The 21,597-nt window shown below is 38.0% G+C and overlaps 1 protein-coding gene across 1 annotated transcript in view; it reads left to right on the top strand.

The window, feature by feature from the left end:
* The window catches only part of GRM8 (glutamate metabotropic receptor 8), a 339,948-nt gene that overhangs the window by 68,624 nt on the left and 249,727 nt on the right, over positions 1 to 21,597 (top strand).

Here is a 21,597-nt window from a genome sequence, read left to right as displayed (position 1 = left end):
GATGAATTTTAAATACAAAAAAAGTCTGTGAAGTGCAAAGACATACCCTTGCTGTTTTTCCTTCAGGATGAAATGTGCTGTATAAATACAGACATTATTATTAGAAGTATATTTAAGTCCCTTTGATCTTCCCCCCCCCCCCCCCTTTTTTTTTTTTTTCACACTACCATAGTTATTTCTGGCCTGAAAAAAATGGATATTTCTCAGCAGCAGTAGTTTTTGGCCACCAAGGAATAAGATGATGAATAGCAGGTGTTTTGAAAGAGGGTGGAATTGGTCTTTCACTAAGTGCAGTGTTAAATGACACAAAATAATATCCTTTCAAAACAGAAAAGGCAAAAAATGCAAACAGTCTTCCCCTTCTTCCTCTAAAAACCTGGATTAATCTACTGGACTTGACTTTCAGGGCATGTACAGGCAAACTCCTATTCTTTGAAGTCAGCTTGGGAGAGAAAATATGCTATGTTCCATTTTCAATAACTTCATGTAAATATAGAGGCCATCTCAGTCACATAGGAAGGCACATGTTTCAGGTACTTACACTTGGATTGTAAAGGTTATTGATTACTCACAACAATTTGTCATCAAGACAAAACTGCAGCAATGTATGCTATAAGGGAGGCAGTATATGTAACATGCTCAATCGATTAATAAATATTCAGTTTCTAGCTTCTAATCAATGCTGTCAGATCCTGGATGTCTTCATGGGAGAGTTAAGGCTGACTACAATACAGTGGTTTGATCTGGACTTAGCAAAGCATGGATAATTCTTCCACAGTTCATATTGAAAGAGATAGTGTATCTATTGTGTCATGTAAGGTCATGAATAGATTGGCTGCCCCAGACTTCACCATTTGGAGCCCAGATAGTTCTGCTGAGTTCTCAAAGTAGGCAAATAAAGTGTTCAGGACTTCTTTTACTTTCTCATTTTTGGAAGTAGAACTCTTCTTCAAAAGGGTGTAATAACAACAATTTCATTATAATTACAGTGAATCAGGTTTGTGTCAGTTGCATCTTGATTGGCCCTAGATTTTAAAAAGACCATTGTAATTTGTTAAATAATGATTATTAATAATATTAATTTATTAAATATTAATCCAAAGCAGTTAAAATCATGAGTCTCCTAAAGTCATGGGTCTCCTAAACATTATAATATCTGTGTTTATCACTTTTGTTCTCTACCAGTGTGTGTGAGACGCTGACAACCTCTGTGCTCATAGCAATTTACCCTCCAAGGGGGTACCAAAGACTCAAATGGTGCTGAAAAAGGAAAACGGACAAGTAACTTTTAATTCCTAGAAGAATGTTGAAATAAATAAGCAGGTAAATCGTATGTAGTGACAGAGACATGATCAGTAGCCAATGCAGAATTGTCAAACAAATAATATCAAAGGCATCTAACAATTTTATTTGACAGGATAATAGCTTTGTAGCTGGAGAAGAAGCACTTGATGTCATGTCTCTTGAATTCAGTAGTGTTATCTCAACTGCCACATGCAGTATTCTGCTGAGCAAATTCGAGAATTATGATTTAGGTAAAAATACCATAGGCTGGATGAAGACTTATTTAGAAAATGTTGCCCACAGAGCAATCAGCAATGATTTCTGCTTAAAAGGAGGAATGTGTTGTGTTGTGTTTGGCAGGGGTTTATGCTGGATCACATACTAGCCAATATTTTCATGTTTAGTCTAGATGAACTTGAAATGAAGGGTATGCCTGTAGAATCTGGAGATGACTTCAAACTGGGAAGGACTAGGAGTATATTGGAACAGATGCTTTTTCTGTGAAAAAGTTAGAGGCTCTGTTGTTTCATCCAAACACAGTGTATGTAAACAGAAGTAATGGAATTATTCTCTAGCATGACTCCATTTAGATTTGAAGAAAGCCCTTTTTACTGGTTCAGATGTAAAAGCATTAGTCCATCTTGCTTCAGGACATTCTGGAGCCTCCATTGCTGAGGATCTGGGAGAGCACATTAGACAAACACCTGCCAAGGGTTTATGTAAGTGTACATAATCTTCCTTGGGGCTGATAGGTGGACTGGATGATTTCTTGTTATTCCTTCTCGCCTGATTCTGTTATCCGCTGTCCTCAGACATCCAACTGAACCATGGGGCTAGATAAACTTTTGAGATGGAAAGTTTGAATTATATTTAATGATGAGGTCTGAGACTATAGTGTCTAGGTAGGTTTATAAAAGACATCACGCAGTACAAGTCTGCACGCAAACCAGAAAAACTGGTTAAAAGAACCTATCAGGGCATTTCTCCCCTGGTGCATCTGGCACAGAGATGCACAGGACAGCTCAAATGGTTTCTACTTTACATCCTGTTTGAGATAAATATCCAATAATTGGAAACACAATGAATGTAAGCATAAGAGCAATAAATTTGAGGAAAGAATGTGAAAGAAACTGATACACCCATTTCTGACAAAAAGTTCAGTGCGTGAGAGGATGTGTGAGACTGCAGTTTCAAAAATACTGACAGAAAACCTTGGTTGGGTTTTTTGTTTGTTTGTTTGTATTTTTTTTTAAGTTTTCTCCAGTCAGCTTAAGAAGGGGTTAGAGTTTTAAATATTTTAAAAATAGGGTTGAATTTCATGTACTTATAGTTTCAGGTAGCTATTTGTTATGAGCTTGACTTTTAGCCTCTTAATTTCCAGTTTGATTTGCCCTCTGTTCAGCTTCTATTTCTTGATCAGTAACAGAAACAGAAAGTAAGGGACAGGCTCCCAAATGAAATGTGTAATACTGAAAAGGTCAAAGTGGTGCCACCCTGACATGTCATAGAATATATTGCATATCAAAATCTGCTCTCATTTTAATGACAAAGATCCTGTCTGGGACAAAGTATATCTGGAAATTGAATAGTTTACATGACAATGATTGCAAAGAGAATAGGGAATGGTACTTATTCCAATGCATTCTTCCATGCTTTATTGTTTTAAGACAATGATTAAATTTATATAATTTTCTACTGGAGTTAATCAATGATATCGCTATAGTGATTTCAGCATCATGATCAAATCATTTTGGTACATTGGCCAAAGGAATGAATTCACACAAAATTAAAATGCTTAAAAGTTTAAGCATCAAACTGAGAGAAAGTGGACTCTACCATGAGAAACTACAAATGGGATAAAAAGGAAGCACATTTTACCAAGTCCTCATTAAACTGTCATGCTTAATACTGCATTTCTACTTTGACAAAATAAATGTTTGGCAAAATAAATGTTGGAAAGTTTCTATTTTTACTTTCTCTTAGTGGTTCATCTTCCTTGCTATTAGATGCCAAATGAATCTTCCATTGTAAGGAAAATCATGGGATCCTATTCATTCTTTTTCACAAAATACAAAAACATTTGGCTCAGAAAAACCTTGTCGAGGTCAGAATATTTGCTCAGTTAGTGTAGTGTTTGTACTGGAAAGTGTAGCGAATCCACAAACAATAAATATATGAAATGCTACATGACAGATTTTATTCTCAATAATGGTGAAAGAAAAATTGACACAAGCAGTGATGCATACTGGCTGTGAAATTCTTATGAAACTATCCAAAGAGATAAAAAGATAAAGATTATAAAGCCAGGGAACTGTAGCTGATCACTGAGAGGAGATGAGGAACTTCCACATTGCTTAACCCTCTTTTGTTTTTTCCCCTTGTATGTCAATTTTGCATGTCTTGCTATGGGTGTAAATAAGACAGCAAAGAGGACAATAGGAAAAGATTTTGACTGAGCAACTTTACCCTAGAAGAGAAAGGTGAACTTAATATCAGCATACCCTTGAATATTTGTTTTTAGGAATAGGGTTTTGTAGTCTTAGGTACTCCCTTTATCCTGGTATATTGCAGTTAAGAGCATTTTTCTGAGAAGTGACTGCAGTTATGATCCTTCATAATATTTTACCATTAAGCATTTCCCATTATCACATTGGTAGCTATGTACCCAATTATAATGATTATGTATACTGAGTGAATGCTACAGTAGCTTTATTTGAATGGTTTCAGACTTCAGCATATCTATGTTTTGTTTACAGAGAATGATCCATGACATTCCTTTGACATAGTCAGGGTCATCTTTGTCTCGTCAGTTATTTGTGTGACCAAAGCTGTCTGTTCTGTCTCTGCTTTTCCCTGAATTACTGGCTTACTTCTAATATCTTTTGGACTTCTAAAGCTTTCAGTGGATAAAGCCAAAGTGTAGTAGGAAGAGAATGAAAATAAGAATATGTAACATTTTTCTCCGCCTTTTCATTGATAGTTTAGAAGTAAATAAAATTGATCAATTGTTAAGATTAATTCACCTTTTCTGCCGTATTCTTTGTATACCTTTTGATATAAAGCTTAAGCTTTTTATATTTTAAGTAAGATAATGAACAGACTCTCGTTTCTTGTCCTCTCCCCCCAATGTTATTTAATAGAAGATTAAAAAACCTTGCAACATGAAGGCTGAAGAAGTACAATGCATGAAATGTAACCTTTTTTCCCCAAGATATTTCTGCTTTAAAGACTGGTTTCAAGCTTAACAAATTGATTTTCACAACTAATAATATACTAACATACTCTCACAAAGGGGAAACAGTTTAATTCAATTTTAAGTTTTGCTTTAATATTTATGCAACTGAACTCTATTGATAACACTGTATTTCAAGTTGCAAGCTGTAATTAATAATAGCACTGTATAATTTGCTACAGGAGCTTCAAAGTGATGTTTGAAAAAAATTACAAAATCAGATGGTAGGTGTATTAATATTGCAAAAGCATGAAAATTATTCCAACATTTAAAAATATTTGTTCCAACTAATACCTTATGAAGAACAGTGTCATTTTTAGAGATTATTAATTAAGAACCATTTTAATTTCTCTCTGTGGTGCTAATCAATATGATATTCTTCAGCTTTAATTACGTGTTTTTTGTCCCTATAGTTTTAGGGAGACATCTTGGAGCAGTAATCATACTTGCCTGGTATGTTCTCTGACTCTCCAGTGATTATTGGAAGAGGGAATTATTTATCTGTAGTAGCTCTTGAGGGGTGTCTTGTCAGTCAGTTAGTTGAGGCACTTTTGAAGCACTGTTTAAAACCCATGTAGAAAGCTCACTAGCTACAGTGCAGGAAAAAAAAAGGGCAGAAATATTCAGTAGAACTGGGTTTTGCACCTGTCCCAAAGAGAGTGTCCCACAGTGAACTGTACTGACAGAAGTTGTATATCTGGTTTTGCTTCCTTAAACAGTACAGATTCACTAATAACCTTGAAAGAATTGTATTCTGTTCAGATTCCTTATTCTTATGGGCAGTTCCAGCAGTAATATCCCTTATAGTGGTGCTTTTAAGGTACCATGACAAAAATACCAGAAACAGTTACAAAGAAGCCCAAGAAATTTTCAGACAATATGATACTTCTCATTGATTGCCTAGGCAATGTTGTCATATATATGAAACCACCATTATACTGTACTATGGAGTGAACAAAGTGGCAAAGGGGGTCTCAAGGAGATTTTAGTCTCGAGCTAGGGACGCATATCCCTGTTCTATGAGAGTTGATGCTTGTATATTAAACACTTCATCTAGTTCCTCTACTTTTACAAATTTATTTATTCCACAGGATTGGCAATTTGATTCTGGAAAGAAGTCCTGGGCAAGAAACAGGGACTTCTGTATGTACTTGAAACTGAAAGAAGTCAGTGAATACTTCCCTCAGTTTTGTGAGGTTTAACAAAGGGTGAAGTGCACAGGAAGGTTGTCTCAGGTTGTCGACAATGCTCTGAGTAGGAAGACAACAAACTTCCTCACTTTACCCGATGTTATTTATTATCTGATGCCAGCTGGGGTGTGAACCGTGGTCAAGACTGAGTTTATTAGCTATTTTTATAAGGTATTCAACCCCTGTGGAGTTTGAAGCAGTCAGCTCCTGGGAAAGTGAGACATGTGAGCTTCTCAGAGTAAGGACCAATATTTTTCCTCAGTGATGCCTGCTGTGGTGCATTTACAACATTTAGAAAACTCTGAAAAGTAAGTGTTAAAAACATTATTATATGGAGGACCTCTGCACCTTTCTGTATATATTTGCATACTATATATGTGTATATTCACATAGTATGGAAGTCTTTGGAAGGTAGGCTTTTTTCTTCTTTTTACTTGGTGTGAACCCCAGATACTTGTATTGGTTGTGAGCACAATTCAAATAACATTAAAAACATCCAGGAAACAAAGTTTTATTTTGGCAGTATTTTTAGTGCAATGGCTTTTTTGTAGAAACTTTCAACATGATATCTAGTTCAGGATTTTTAAATGGAAAAATGCAACCAAAATTACAAGTATGTTGATACTAATTTCAAGAAAGCAATCTAATTAGAATAACAGCATAGTTTTTTTTGAAATATAGTATGTGGTGTTGTTCTGGTTTTTCTGGGACAGAATCCCAGGCCAGCCATGGGCTGCAGGCCATTAGCAGTTCTGAGTCAGCCAAGACAGTTCACTGTATCCCGTACCAGGAACATCACACTCAGTATAAAGGAGAAAGTTTGCTGAGGAGAGGGGAGCTTTTTGTTACAGCTTCCTCCTTGGGCTTTTTCTCACACTGCTATTCTTCTGTATCCTGCTCTTGAGGACTGCTTTCTTGGATATTGTGACAATTGTACCATTGCTGGGCTGATTATAGCTTTATATATTTTGTATTGACATAGGTATTATTTTGGCTATTTCATGAAATCTGTTTTTATTTCAGCCTGTGGGTCTTCTCTCCTTTTCCTGATTTCCCTTCTCTGCTGGTGAGAGGTCATCAGTGTACAGAACAACTGCTATAGCTTAGCCCCAGATATGGGCTAAATGTAGGTGTGTTCACAACGAATATGCATTTTTATGAAGTGATTTTTTTCAAATGCAGAGGTATTTGCAGCAGTGGCTGGGTTTTTTTTGCAGTTTCAGTGGCTGTAAGTTGAAGTCAGTATCTTAAGGGATGCAAAGTGTATTTTTTAATATTGAATAAGCACCTAAACAATACCAAGGGATACTAGTATGTTAGTGGTTTAAATGGCGAGAAATATTTCTAAAAGGAAGTTCACTGCAAAATATTGTGCCAAATGTAGAAAACAATGTTTAAAATGTAATCTGTACTGTGCTCAAGACTTCTGTGATTACAAGGGAGTTTTTTGGACAAAGAAACTTATTAAAATTTCTGAAGATGGTAGGATAAATGTATAGGTTTTAGTGTTCCATCAGTTCCTGTATCAGGAACAGTGTGGCCAGCAGGACCACGGAAGTCATTCTGCCCCTGTGCTCAGCACTGGTTAGGTCACGCCTTGAGTACTGTGTCCAGTTCTGGGCCCTTCAGTTTAGGAAAGATATTGAGTTGCAGGAACGTGTCCAGAGAAGGGCAACAAAGCTGGTGAGGGGTTTGGAGCACAAGCCCTATGCGGAGAGGCTAAGTGAGCTGGGGTTGCTTAGCCTGGAGAAGAGGAGGCTCAGGGGAGACCTTCTTGCTCTCTACAACTACCTAAAGGGAGGTTGTAGCCAGGTGGGGGTTGGTCTCTTCTCCTGGGCAGCCAGCACCACAACAAGAGGAGACAGTCTCAAGCTGCACCAGGGGAGGTTTAGGCTGGATGTTAGGAAAGAGTGATTTGCCATTGGCATGTGCTGCCCAGGGAGGTGGTGGAGTCACCATCACTGGAGGTGTTTAGGAAGAGACTGGATGGGGTGCTTGGTGCCATGGTTTAGTTGATTAGATAGTGTTGGATGATGGGTTGGACTCTCAAAGGTCTTTTCCAGCCTGGTTAATTCTATTCTATTCTGATGACAGAAATACAGTCTTTGAAGTGCTACTGTTGTGTGCATTAGTAGGTATTCCTGTTGAGGCTGTAGCTTCTCTTTGATTCTCCAACTGTCTTCTGCTAGAAGTCCTAGAGCAAATAACTCACAAATAACGAAAAAATAACTGTTATGAAAGCAGACTTAGAAAATGTCTGAATTAAAATATAGCCATTATAGTTGTTTATGACCAAATTTCACAAACTCACATTAACAGAAAGTGGATTTTAGCAGGGTTAATGCCAGTGGAGTCTTGTCCTAAGTGAAAGCATTTATAAAGGGGATACTAAAACAGAAAGCATCAAGGACACACAATATAATTTGCGGTCTGAATAAAGCTGCCTGTGTTTGATTTGTGTGTTCCAATTTTGCTGTTCTACAAGACAGAGGAGTATTATGGGGAATCCTTTGACAGCTTATTTTCCATGATAGTCGCTCTTACCTGTTTTAAAAATAGAGAATCTGTCAATAAGTCCCAGAAGCTTCACAGATTCTGCTGTGAGATTTCCCCCCCCCCCCCTTTTTCAAGAACTAAGAGCTCCTTTGTTCTTCAAGTTTTTTTATAAACTTGTGTTATTGTCACTTCTGCAAAAAGCTTGTTTTTGCACAGGATTCAGCAGTACACCTTTTGTATTGCAGTGGCGTGAATGATTGCTGTGCACTTGAATATGCAGACTGCAGTGAAATTTGTGAACGTAATATTTAATGGTTTTGCTTCCCCAGTGTGCACAGACTACTTTAAGGCAAGTGTCTATTTAAGGGCAGGAATGTGAACAAAGGCAACAGGAAGGAGTATGCTGGCATGGGATTAGGCTGCATTTGCATATTATTCTTTTGTTAACATGTCAAAGGGTTCACAGAATTTCAGTTGCCATCTTGTTTATGTTTTACTGATCTACAGTCAGTCTCATTCACCCTGAAAAATTACACCTGGTAAAGAGAACTTCCTGGCTCTGCAGTTACTGAGAAAAAAAATTGCATTTTTCTGTCTGTATGTCTTTGTATCTTCAAATGGTTTCTAGTAGCTTTAAATGACTAGCATTTTTCCAGCTTTGTTTTCTACCTGGGGAATTGTACATCTTCAAAATCATGTATGAGAAATGCCTTATGGCTGAATATTAGCAATTTACTCTTAGTATCAGCTCTTCATGATCCGTGTCAGCAGTTTAAACAGTGAAGCGCTGGACCTATCAGAGTCAGACAGTGCTGGTCAGTAACTACTCTCCAGCATCGGTCTTAACTACATGGAATAAAAAAACCAACCAAATCTTACTTAATAGTCTCAGGAAGAATTCCCTATCCAAGGTGTATTTTGTAACCCCAGGTATTTAATGTTTGATGCTTCAATTTCCTGAAGATTGAAAATGTATATCCACGGTAATTTCTTTTTGTTACCATTTTAACCTCACTTTTAAAGCATCCTCTTGTTTTGATGCTATGAATGGTATGCAGGAGAATCCAGTTAACCTCCTTTATAGCAAGCTTTCTTACTTACTTCACCTCTGGTTTAGAAGATACAAAGTAATTGCAGTTTAAATTTTGTTGTCAGTTTCTGGATCCCTTATTTCGTTTATATCTCTGTTAAGCTGTGTAGCCATGACTGAACACTCCAAGTAAAGCCTTACTATTGATTTATGTAGTGTCATTGTAATCTCATTTTTATTCTCAACCCCATTCTTTATACATCCTGACAAATTGTAAGCTTTTTCTGTTGGCTGTTGAGTATCAAGCAAATTATTTCCAAAAGCTATCTGTGCTGACTCCCAAGGTTTATTAACAAATGGCTACAGCTGATTTAGAACTCAATGATGGGCGAGAACAGTTCCAGGTATTCCTGTGTGTGCTTCCTTACATTTGTCAATAGTCAATACTTTTCTATGATATATTTGCTTAGCTCTGTGAATGTTGTCTCCTCTGTCTGTTCTTGTATATTTCAAGTAATTATATACCTTCTTCAAATTTTCCAATCTTTCTGCTCAAAGCTTTCCCACTCCCTCTTTCAAAGACATAAACATGTGAAGCGTTATACAAATCAAGATATAGTAGGCAGTTCTAGGGCATGCTTGTCAGCCTTTTCCAGTGCTGAATTTTGACTGTTTCATTCTGTGGGTTGCTTTTGATTCTTAGAGGTGCCTTCCCTCTCTCTACCCAATAATTTAAGCTTATTGATCCCAAGTTCCTAAAGTATTTCTTCTCAAAACTCTGTTACAAAATTTAGTATGCTATGTACAAGGTTGATAATATCTGCTTTGGTACTGCTACTTTCTATACAAGTATTAATAACAACAGAATGAGGAGATATTTATACTTGCCTTATAAACATATTTTGTATAACTATGGGCCTCCTGAATGCAGTTATACTTCAAGGTGCTTTAAGCTCATACATTTCCCTCTTACATAAGATTATACAATGTGTTACCGAGCCAATAGTGCTGGAAGTGAGAGTGGAGGTTAACTTTCATCTTGTGCTGTATGCAATTCTAATCATCTAACTCTATGTGAAGCCACTGACAGTCACATAGGCCATGTAACAGGGAGATAAAGTCTTTCTTTAGAACTTGTGGCAACTTTTGACAGTTGAGACAGAGGGCAAAAATTTTTTGCACAAGGGGATTATGTGGATGTTGTTTACCTGGTCTTTAGTAAAGCATTTGACACTTTCACATAACATCCTCCTGGAAAAACTGGCTGCTCATGGCTTGGATAGGTGGTTGCTTTGCTGGATTAAAAACTGTCTGGATTGCCAAGCCCAAAGAGTGGTGGTGAATGGAGTCCAGTTGGCAGCTGGTCACTAGTGGTGTCCCCCAGGGGTCTGTATTAGGTCTAGTTGTGATTAATACTTTTACCAATGATCTGAATGAGGAGATTGAGTGTACCCTTGATAAGTTTGCAGATGACACTAAGCTGGGAGGAAGTGTTGATATGCTTGAGGGTAAGAAGGCTCTGCAGAGGGATCTGGAGAGGCTGGATTGATAGCTCGAGATAAGTTGTGTGATGTTAAACAAGGCCAGGTTCTGTGTCTTGCACTGGGGTCACACCAACTCCATGCAATGCTACAGGCTTGGGGCAGAGTGGCTGGACAGCTGCCTAACAGGAGAGGACCAGGGGGTGTTAGTTGACAGCTGTCTAAACATGAGCCAGCAGTGTGCTCAGGTGGCCAAGAAGGCTGACAGCATACTGGGTCTGTAGCAGGAATAGTGTGACCATCAGGAGTAGGGAAGTGATCGTGCACTTGTACTCAGCACTGGTGAGGCCACACCTTGCATGCTGGGTTCAGTTTTGGGTCTCTCACTGCAAGAAAGAGACTGAGTTGCTGTAATGCGTCCAGAGGGCAGCAAAGCTGGTGAAAGGTCTGGAGAACACCTCTACTGAGGAGGGACTGAAGGAACTGGAGTTATTCAGGCTGGAGAAAAGAAGACTGAAAGGAGACCTCACTCTCTACAGCTCCCTGAATGGAGGTTGAAGTGAGGTGGTTGCTGGTCTCTTTTTCTCTAGTAACAAGTGGTTGGATGAGAGGAAATGGCCTCACGTTGCACCAGGGGAGGTGTAGATTGGATATGAGAAGAAACTTCCTGAAAGGGTTATTAAACACTTGAATAGGCTTTCCAGGGAGATGTTTGCATCATCATCCTTGGAAGCATTTAAAAGATGTGTAGATGTGGTCTGAAGTGACATGGTTCACCACCAGACTTGATAGAGTTAGATAATAGTTGGACTTGATCTTAGAATCATTTTAGTTGGAAAAGACCTTTATGAATCTCTGGTTCAGCTAAAGCATGTTTTGTTCTAATTTCAGCACAGTTTTATTTCTAAAAATGAAGCAATGCTTCATCTGATGACTTTGCAGTTATTTCCTCTGACCTTAAAAAAGAAAAATGAAAAAATACCTTATTTTCAAGATTTTTAGGTTTGGCTAAATGGTAATATCTATCAGAAAAAAAAATAATCTGAAGATTAATGCTGTCCAAGAATCATCTGTCCTTCTTTCCCTAGGCCAAATGCCGTTAGTAAATAGTGCGCGTGCATGACAAATGATCTGCTTTTCTAGGCAGTTCTACTGAGATCTAGGAAGCTGTTAAAGCAGTGGTTCATTGTTGTTGTTGTTTTGTCTCAAAGCAAAGCAAGAAAACAAGCATTCATCATTCTCTGCGTAAAGTCACATCACATAATGTTATATATTGTGCTGTGACATACATAACTATACCTTCTGCAGTAGGGTATATACATAGTCAGGTCTCCTCAATCTGTTATAGCTTCATAGTAGATGTCTTAAGACTGAAAAACTTTTAGGACTTAACCAAACTTAGCGTTATGGTTGGTTTTCTGGGATCTTTTGTTTTTTTATTTTTTATTTTTTTTTTGAGGGGGTCTAAGAACTAAAAAGCTCTGGTGCAAATAAAAAGGAAGCAAAACCATGGCATACTAACAAGATGTCCACTAACATTCTTTCTTTCTATTATGGTAAATTCCAGTGTGTTCTGGGCTTAACCAGTAGGTTACTTTTTTTTTTTTTCTTTTCTTTTCTTTCTTTAGTTTTTAACCTGATTTCTACTTTCTTTATGACTTTATAGCACCTTTTTATTTATCTTTTGCATGTCTTACTCCCTTTAACATCTCACAGAACATCTGAGACAGTCTATAGAAAACTACATCTTCCTGAACTTCACCTGTACTATCTGGGCTGCAGAGAAACATGTAGTGTCAGCTTTTCTGAAAAAGCCTGAGAGGGATGAAAGAGAATGAATGGTGCTGTTTGGTCCCAGGAAATAAGTAACTTCCATTTTATTAAAGTTTAGACATGCCCAGATTTTCAGTGCTGCCCCAGCTGCATATAACAGCTTTTGTTTTTTTATCCCTATGGGAATATAGAACAAATCCATAAGCTAGAGACCCTATTTTCTACTGTGTTCAGATCCTAGCCAGGAGAGGGCAGTACTTTGATGTATGCTCTAGCACGTCCACTGTAATCTATTTTGCTAGAATATTGAGTTTGCTATGAGATGCATTACAACTTTTGCAAGGCCAGTAAATTGAGTGATACAATTATAAGTATTTTACCCAACATGTTAATGCACTTAATGAAGTGCAGATAATCACACTGCTCAATTTATAAGAATTACCAAACCTCATAATTACTTCCATTGTAGTATTTTATGGATTAAATCCTTTCAGAGCTTGCTCAGGAGATAAAAGTATTATTTAATTTCAGTTACATTATTTTGTTTAATGCTTTACCTTCTTTCTAGAATCATTTGTTTTACAAAATTTGATGTCCCTTTATAGAACTGAAATATTGAAGCCAAAGTGAAAATAGTCTAACTGTTGCTAAAGCATATGCAAAATGTGTGGTTTCTTTCTTTCTTCTTTCTTTCTTTCTTTTTTTTTTTTCTCAAATGAAGTGCAAAGATTTTGGTTTAAAAGTAAGAATAGGAACCTAGAGAATGATATCGGAGGCAAAAGATTTTACATATGTCACTGCACTGGTTAGGCCACACCTCGAGTACTGTGTCCAGTTCTGGGCCCCTCAGTTCAGGAAGGATGCTGACTTGCTGGAACGAGTCCAGAGAAGAGCAACAAAGTTGGTGAGGGGTTTGGAACATAAGCCCTATGAGGAGAGGCTGAGGGAGCTGGGGTTGCTTAGCCTGGAGAAGAGGAGACTCAGGGGTGACCTTATTACTCTCTACAACTACCTGAAGGGAGGTTGCAGACAGACGGATGTTGGTCTCTTCTCCCAGGCAGCCAGTACCAGGACAAGAGGACACAGTCTCAGGTTGCGCCAGGGGAGGTTCAGGCTGGATGTTAGGAAAAAGTTCTATACAGAAAGAGTGATTGCCCATTGGAATGGGCTGCCTGGGGAGGTGGTGGAATTGCCATCATTGGAGGTTTTCAGAAGACTTGATGGGGTGCTTGGTGCCGTGGGTTAGTTGTTTAGGTGGTGTTGGATTGGTTGATGGGTTGGACGCGATGATCTTGAAGGTCTCTTCCAACCTGGTTTATTCTATGTATTCTATGTATTTTATATATTATGGACCTCTTCCTGAAGTTGTTGGGCATTTCATGATTAAATCCTTTAATTGTTTTGATGGTTAATAAAATATGCATTGTTAAAGTCATGGGACTCTACCTTGGTAAAGTCTGAGCATGGGGCGGGGAGAGGATTTCAAGCGATGTCAAATATTCAATTCAGGTGTAGAATGTCTTCCCAATTATAGCAATGGCCGGTTTTCCACATTAGTATCCATGTAATTATAAGGTTAATTAAATAAGGTCAGTTTAACTGGAGTTGCCTTAGCTTTCTTTGTCTTTCTGTGATAAACAATTATAAAGGCGGCATTTTCTCAAAGAAGGACATTTGGATGTGTTCAGGAAATGTGCTAGTGCTGGAAGAGCATCAGTTCTCATATGTGCACTTGCCAGAGGCATTGGAAGCTTGCGACAAGCCCCTCTGGGCTACCTGCACCTCAGGTGACTCTCAAGAGGGGTGGTGAAAGGCATTCAAGGACTTCTGTGATGGGTAGAAAGCTGCCTTCTGTTTCCTTCTACATAACTCCTTTTGCTCATTTATTTCAGTTATACAGGTATAGAAAAACTTGTGCAGGACAGAGGTTATGTACAGGTTTCAAATGTAAAGTATGTCATGTCCTAAATGCAGAGAAGAAACAGAAAAAGAACAGGGGGAATGAGAAAGAAGGGAAGAAAGAACATAAAAAATGGAGAAAAGGTTAAGTGGTTTCTCCTGTTATCTATTATCAGCCTTTAGTTTCCATTATGTTCAGCTTAATAAAACACTTAACAAAATATAGTTGTTTTCTTAGGGAGTGATGCTCTAGATGGTTTTGCTGAACAAGAAAGGGAAGCCCCTGAATTCTGCTCAGTTTTGTTTACTTTCCCATGAATAAATTAAATCAGTTTCAAGAATGGATCTTGATTGTGTCATAAAAGGGACTGTACAATGCATTTGCTTGAGATTGTGGGATCTGACTCAGAAACCTGGATGATCTCTTTACATGATGTGTTGTTCATAGGCTTTGTTCAAGCTCTGGGGACAGAACAGTTGTGCAGGCTCCAAGCTTGAGAGTTAAGCTTGTCTTCCTTATGCCCCATCAAATAATCTTTATGTTTCAGCTCAAGCTATTAATTTTCTGTTTCTTTGGGATGTTATTCAATTGATGACTCTAATTTTATTCCATCTTAAATGGATTTATTAAAATGAAATAACTCTTTGGTAAATGTTCCTTCTTGTGAGGCACAAAATTCCTATGCTTTAGCTCAATTTTCTAAAGCAACAGAAAAGAAATACATCCACAAATACTGCCTTTTTTTAAACTTTATTTGGGATGACTTTTAAATACAAGAAGGCAGGTCTTCTAGCTTTGCAAATGTATTCTATACTTTCACCTTTTCAATTAGAAAAGTTTCCTATTCAAATAGCTGTAGTTTTGTGGACTGTAGGGTAGATAAAATCTCATTTGCTTCTGTGAACCTTTGGTTAGTTAAAATTGCAGAACATAGACAACAAATAGGTTTTAATATTACCAGAGCTCAAGTATTAGTCGTTGGTGCAAAAGAGACTTTGCTGCTACCAAGTGTCTTATTAGGAGGTACTTCACTTTTGTTAGATCTTCATAGTTCACCATTTTAGCAGTCTGTGCCATGTGCAGTTGAGAGTATGGTGAGAGTTTACACAGTGCCCTTGCTTATGCTTACCCAACATTATTAATTCTCCACTTCTACAAGCACTGAATTTTCCACTGTTTCAATTCATTCCTTTCTACATGTGAATAAATAGATTGTAGGCAGTGAAGGAACACAAATAATAACGATGCCACTAACAGCCAGAATGATGAGATACCAAGATTACTCTCAGCTTTCCCTGATTAATTTGCTCAATCAGTTTTTATTCTTACTGAAATTATTGTTCAATGTTCACCAAATGAAAAAAGAATTCGATTGCAGACTCTGTGTGAGGAGATGGACAGCAAGAGCCTATAATTTGCTGCTGAAGTAGTTCTAATGCACTCAATCTTCCTCTGAAGTCCCATAGGACTAAGATGATGGACACAACAAAAATGCTAAAATGGTATATATTCAGCTATATTTTGCAGTTAATGTAAATTCATTATAAAAATGAATATCATATTTAAATACTTGATGTTTGATTGCTGACATCTAGCAAGAAGAACACAGTTATCAATGTAGACTTTTGCAAGGCAGAAACAAAGATGATACAACTTCTGGAAAGAAAGCATCTGAAGATGTCCTGTGGACTTGCAATGTTGTCATAGCATAAGCTAGTTGCCACAAGTTTTTACCTCAGCATTAGTTGCTTTTGATTTTCTTTTGATGTAACATCCAGTGCTATGTTCTCCAAGAACTGAGTCATTCCTGCCTTTATAGATTTTTTGATTCATTGTGCGGAGTTGCTGATCTTAAGATACGTATTTATGTGTATTGGTGGTGGCAGTGGGCAAGTGACACAGTGCTTGTAGGGAAGTAGAGACAGAGATCATAGTCCCAAAGCTGATGGCTAAGTACTAGGTGAAATGAAAGCATTACAGATGCTATGTTATACCAAAAAACCTTTGTGGTGGGAAGAAAAGCTCTAATTTCTCAAATATTTGCTCATGACAACATTTAAGAGTAAGGAAGGGAAAAAAATGGAAAACAAGAGAAGCAGTTTATTGATAATCAAGAAGAATTAAGGCTGAATGCCATGAGTTGTATCCTTTCCATCCTGTCAGAGCCCCAGATGGCCTTCCAGCTGTCACTTTTTCCCAGGCAGCTTAACTCTTAGACACTCTAATTCATTCCTTTGAAAGCTCCTGCTGGAGGTGTCTGGCTGCAAGATTGCAATGTCCTCAACTCTACTGAAGTCCTTCAGATAAGCCTGGAAAACTAGCTGTGATCAGGAGGCTGATTTACTTCATCTGATGCCATGGTCATTGTTCTTGAAGTAACTGAGTATGGAGTCACTCTAGTGCCAGTGCATATCGTGTTTCTGAGATGTGTGAATGCCCTTCCCAGTATGACTGCAGACAGAACCTACATGACTGGGAGGGTGCTGTTATCTGTAGAGCTTTTGCATGAGACTGAGCCACTGGCACACTCAGAGAAAGTTAAATTATTTTGAGAAATAATTATATATATACACATATGTGTGTGTATATATATATGTATGTGTGTGTATATATATATGTATGTATATGTATCTGGGATCTCTAAGGCTGAGTGTAGCAGGTGTGCAGGCTGAGATTGACATTCTCAGAGACACAGAACAAAAACATTTGTAAGTTCTTATTTGGCAGAAAAGAACATAAATGAAGAAACTTACTGAGTTTTCTTATAGTGTTCCTTAAAAATAGTTGCTCCTAAACCAGAATCTCTGCTATGAAGAAAACCCCTATCTGCAGTCAGTCCTTTTAAAATTAGCAGCAATTAGTTTCCTTAAATAGGGGCTATATTCCCAGGAATTCCTGTGATGAAGGAGTTCCCCAGAATATGGAAGATCATCCTGGATCTGCTTACTTTCCTTCCTTCTTCCATTTCTCTTATTTGCTTTGGTCAGACCCTGTATTTATATGAAAAATTGACATTGATTCTAATGGAGTGGTTTTAGATTTACCTAAGTTAACAAAAATGGGCTCAATGTTCTGCTGCAGAATGGGAGGAAGTGTGATAGGAGAACAAGACCATCCTCTGCATTTTGCTGTTGACTGCCTGAACTCTCTGGAGAGTCAATTTAAGTGGACTGAGAAGTCCTCATTTGGGCCCAGACATTTAAAATTTCAATCAGGCTGTGCCTAGCTTAATCATCTCATTAGCAGGATTGTATTTCATCCCATGTGTATTGTGTGCTAATAGAACTCTTGTAGGAAAGAAATTGGGGTTTTGATCAATCCATTATTTAATATTCTGAAATGCAGAGACCATTTCCTTTAAGGGAAGGGATAGCAAATGTCTGAGTGAAATTTAATTATGATCGGAGTAATTATCCAGAATTTCCAAAACATAACAACCTTAATGCAGCTGAATGGCATCTAATCAAAAGTCCACAAAGCTCAGGTCTGTCTCTAGCAAAGACGTTTTGCAGAATACAGGATGTATGTGCAAAGTGATTCATCAGGATCTCCTAGACTGTCGAGTATAGCTGAACTGTTTTATTTGATAGCCATTTGATCAATCTGTGCTCCCTAACGTTATTCAATTTTTGTAGGAGCCTGTGAGCAGATAAAAGGCTTTGGGATTTTTCTAAACTGTAGATATCTCTGGTTCAAAACATTAAGGAAAGGAGTTCTGTGGGTGGGGGCATGATATAGTCTCATTAGCGATGGCTTGGCATTTCATGGTTGAATTTGTTGAGAACTTTAATCAGAGTTTTATCTGTTATTGGGGCATTTGAAATTACTCTGTCCTGTGTGAATGCTATGGTGTGTAGCAAAATTTGCAATTAGGCTTTTCCTCAGTGAGGCCACTAACTGGATCTTTCTAATCAGCCTTCTTGTTCTTTCACAAAAGATGAATGTACTTAATAAGCTTTTGGACCTCTATCTCTCTGTCAAATTTGGCGAAACTGTGAAAAAAGCTGGGAGACCTTATCCAATATGCCAGAAAAAAGGCTACATCTGTCCACACAGAATATGATAGTGTGATTGTGTAAGTTTACATTTTTTAGGAAACAAATCTCTGGAATGTGCAAAGCTTGCTGATAATGTGGTTGAAAATGTTATTTGGTGTGTTAAATGATTTCTGTTGTTTACCCCCTTAGCCTTACGCTGATGGGTTTATTTACCCATTAACCTAAGGTGTGCTGAAAGGAAAGCTCTTGTACCAAATACTGGGTATTTTTGCCTCTTAGAAGGCAATTATTTGAGATTTAAAAAAAGGGGGGGGGGGGGGGGGGGGAGGGGGGTTGGGAGGTTGGGGGGAGTCTCTTTCCAAAATGGTCTCTGCTCAAAAGGAAAAAAGAATCAAATGCAGTATTTAATTTATTGATGTTTTATATATTGACAGTTTTCACTGTCTTGTAAACATTGTCTACATCTTTTGAGGCATAGCAGTATTTAACTTCCCCATAGTATCTGTGGCATTCAGAACTGTATGGCATACTATAAATGTCACAGTAATTAAATGCTGTGTGTGGTAAATATCAGGATTGTAATTTCACCTACAAAGCAATAGGCAGCTTCTTGCTTGTTTGGAAGAAGCATGTAATGAGCATCTCCCCAGGACATTACAAGATGAAGGGATTCATCAACACAGTTTACCTGATGCTGCTTTATGAATGAAGCCGTTAGCATGTAGCTTTAGGATGTAAGAAATAGAACCTGAGAAAAGCAAAAAGATGAGGATTGGTGTTTCTGCAGTACTGCCCCTCCCACATACACAGCAATTTAGTATCACCACAGCTAAACACATTGCCAGGGCCATAATGTGCTCTTCCCTAGATGGTGCCTAACCTTCTCAGGGAATAAATAAAGAGGCCATTGTCAAAGGCTGCAGCCAGAAACAAACAGTAAAAGAATTCAATTCAGTGCACTGTTCTCAGCTGGTTTAAGAGTTTTTTCTTCAAGTGAACGATACATTTCTATCTATGCAGTCAGACTCAATCCCTTACCGTTCCGGCATATGTGGGCATTTTCCGCAAAGATTCAGATAGCCCAGGGTCTGCCTGAGTGGGGCTGTTTGTGTTAGGACAGGTAAAAGGTCGATGCATTAGGCACGAATTTCCACATCAGTTCTGCCACTGTAGTTATTGATGACCAAGATTCATCCATTGTGGTGGCATGCTTGAGATGAAGTTGCAGCAGGTTCAATGTTATCTCCTTCTTGTGGCACAACAGATTAGAAGAGAAAATACTTTTACCTGACTTCTTTTCACAGCACCACTTTCTGACCTTTTCTTAATTCCTCCAGCACCAGGGAGCGAAATGGTTTTCCTCTGGACTGATCTTGTCTTATGTGCAGATTTACTGAAGGACTAAAGAGTTTAACTCTCATCTCCCTCACATTAGCCTAAGATGTGCTGTCTGGTGTCCCTGCATTAGCAGCTCATACGCATGTGTCCTTGGCCTCAGTTGCTCCAAAGTGAGATAGAAACTGAAGTATTGAACTGTGGTCCATGAGTTCTTATGTTGTGTTTGTTTTGTGCACTGACACAACACAGAAAGAGCTGGGTCTTCTTGATTAAGGGTGTTTCTCTCCCTGCCAATACTTTCCAAGTCTGTGAATTGAGAGCTGTGGGATAGCTCTGGATGTAAAATAACCCAGACCTGAAGCTCAGCACAAAGAGGACCTATGAAGCAAATTTGCAACTCTGCTGCTGAGTTTTTTTCCTGCAAGCTCTTAACCCCTGTCAGTGGCTTTTATGCATTCATCCCAGGGGCAAGATTGCACTGCAGGCATTTTATGTTCTTTTGCTTTATGTGAACTGCAGTAATGCTTTGCTGTTACTTTGACTTGCTATTTTTTGGAACGTGTTTGGAGATAGGCCCTTAACTTTTTATTCTTATTGAATAGGGGCCTAAAGTGATGTTCAGTGGATCTGTTTCCAGACTGTTTGCTGCCATTGGGAACAGGCTTTAGGACCAATCTGGTTTCATCTAATCCTATGTTTCTATGCACCTGAGCTTAGTGTCCTTTGAATGGCAGAAAGACATAGAAAAGCTTTTACAGGTAAGCAGTGCCTTTCCAGCTTTGCTGGGATTTCTCAGGAGAGTTGTCTGTTACAGGTGACAAAAGAAATGTTGATTACATTGTGCCTATTATCAAGTTGGCATTTTAAGAGATTTTTCATAACATTGAAATGATATTATTACTCCTTTTCCAGAACACCTAATTGCACTATACATCATCTGACTTCATGGAAAAAGAAATATGCTGAAATCTGGAAATGGATGAAACAAAGGCTTGGTTTCATCCCATGGCATAATGTTTCGATCTAGAAAGAAAAGAACATTTTTAATTCTCATAGAAGAAGGGGGAAAGCTGAATTCTATTTATATCTATTATAATTCTACCTCAGTGACTTTCAGCTCATTGCTCTGTTGTTAGGTGCTCATGTTCAACTATGGACATGGCACTTTAGGATGAAGGTCTTTTCAGTAAAAAGCTTAGGAATTGTGAAGAAAACAGGCTAGCAATCCCTGTAAAATGACAGATGGAGGCAAAATAATTCAGAAATATTATTAAGATATAATGTAGGTTACATTTGGATTCTGAGTCATAGACAGACTGTCTACTATACATATTTGAATAAGCATTGCAAGTACTTCTGTTGACTGTGTTAGAATCTTGGGGCCTGACAGCACTGTCAGGCCAGATAGTTTACATATAGCTGTCTCAACTCTTTGCAGACCACGAAGTGACTGAAGACAGTGGAAACCAGAGCCACAGTATATATGTAGGTATTGTGCTATATATTAAACTATAATAGTTTAAGAATAGTTTTTGCTATCCAGCTGTGTCTGGGTGATTTTTATCAGACTGGTTATTCTACTTATGCAAATGTGGTGGTTTTAGACTCTGCCTTTAAAATTTAGCTGCAGATTTCAAGCAGACATTATGTACTCTTGTGCTGCTCCAAACTAGAAAGAGGCACCTCTAATAGATTCTCTATAGAGAGAAATGTGTGAGAAAAAGAGCCTCCTAAGCCTTAATGAAATGAAAGGAGAAAGTAGATATTTAAAAGCTTTTTCAGCTTGTCATGATGGGTTCCAGACATGACATTGAGTAGAAGACACATTCTGTAACTGCTTCTCAGAGGCAATGTGGCAAATGTTAATAATAACAT

Source organism: Dryobates pubescens, chromosome 27 (assembly GCF_014839835.1).
Source record: "Dryobates pubescens isolate bDryPub1 chromosome 27, bDryPub1.pri, whole genome shotgun sequence".
Taxonomy (NCBI): domain Eukaryota; kingdom Metazoa; phylum Chordata; class Aves; order Piciformes; family Picidae; genus Dryobates; species Dryobates pubescens.
Note: the sequence above shows the minus strand (reverse complement) of the source record. Positions and strands in the feature narration are given on the sequence as shown.